We start from the raw sequence: 1,207 nt of genomic DNA on the forward strand, positions 1-1,207 counted from the left end.
GGGGGCACAGGCTGCCTGCTGCAGGTTCGGGCTCCCACCCTGCTGCTCTCCCCTGGGGTCTCCGAAGTCCGGCAAGTGCAACCCTGAGTGGCAGGGATCAGCGGAGATACACAGGGATCCCCTTGGTGCTGTGAGTTCCGCACTGCCCGGCCACACATTCTTCACATACAGGGGGAGCAGGGAAAGTAGTGCGGGAGTGTGCCACTCACTGCAGTCCCGTGTGTGGAGGATGCATTGCCAGGACAGTGCCAGGGCACGGGGAACCCATGCCCCCCAGATCTGTGCGCAGCGCAGGCCCACTGCGGGCTCCTGCCCTGCTGCCCTCCCCTGAGGCCTCCTGTGAGCTCTGTGTGGCCCTGCAGTGAGTGGCACAACCCTGTGCCACTTCTCTTACTGTCCCCATACATGGAAGACACATGGCCAGGGCAGTGCGCAGAGGCAAGGAGATCCCTACATGGCCCCATTCTTCCCTGCCACTCCGGGTCACACACGCTGAGCTGTGCAGGCCCCGTTAGAGGACAGCAGGGAAGGAGCCTTCCTTCCTTCCAGAATGCAGTTCAACAAGGAGAAATGCAAAGTGCTGCACCTAGGGAGGAAAAATGTCCGGCACACCTACAGCCTAGGGAATGACCTGCTTGGTGGCACGGAAGTGGAAAGGGATCTTGGAGTCCTAGTGGACTCTAAGATGAACATGAGTCGGCAGTGTGACGAAGCCATCAGAAAAGCCAATGGCACTTTATCGTGCATCAGCAGATGCATGATGAATAGGTCCAAGGAGGTGATACTTCCCTTCTATCGCGCCCTGGTCAGACCGCAGTTGGAGTACTGCATGCAATTCTGGGCGCCGCAATTCAAGAGGGATGTGGAGAACCTGGAGAGGGTCCAGAGAAGGGTCACTTGTATGGTTAAGGGCCTGCAGACCAAGCCCTACGACGAGAGACTAGAGAAACTGGACCTTTTCAGCCTCTGCAAGAGAAGGTTGAGAGGCGACCTTGTGGGGCACAGAAGGGAATTGGTGAGTATTTATTCACCAAGGTGCTCCCGGGGGTTACAAGAAATAATGGCCACAAGCTAGCAGAGAGCAGATTTAGATTGGACATTAGGAAGAACTTCTTCACAGTTCGAGTGTCCAAGGTCTGGAACGGGCTCCCAAGGAAGGTGGTGCTCTCCCCTACCCTGGGGGTCTTCAAGAGGAGGTTGGATATGC

This window comes from Alligator sinensis, unplaced genomic scaffold (genome assembly GCF_000455745.1).
Source record: "Alligator sinensis unplaced genomic scaffold, ASM45574v1 scaffold448_1, whole genome shotgun sequence".
Taxonomy (NCBI): domain Eukaryota; kingdom Metazoa; phylum Chordata; order Crocodylia; family Alligatoridae; genus Alligator; species Alligator sinensis.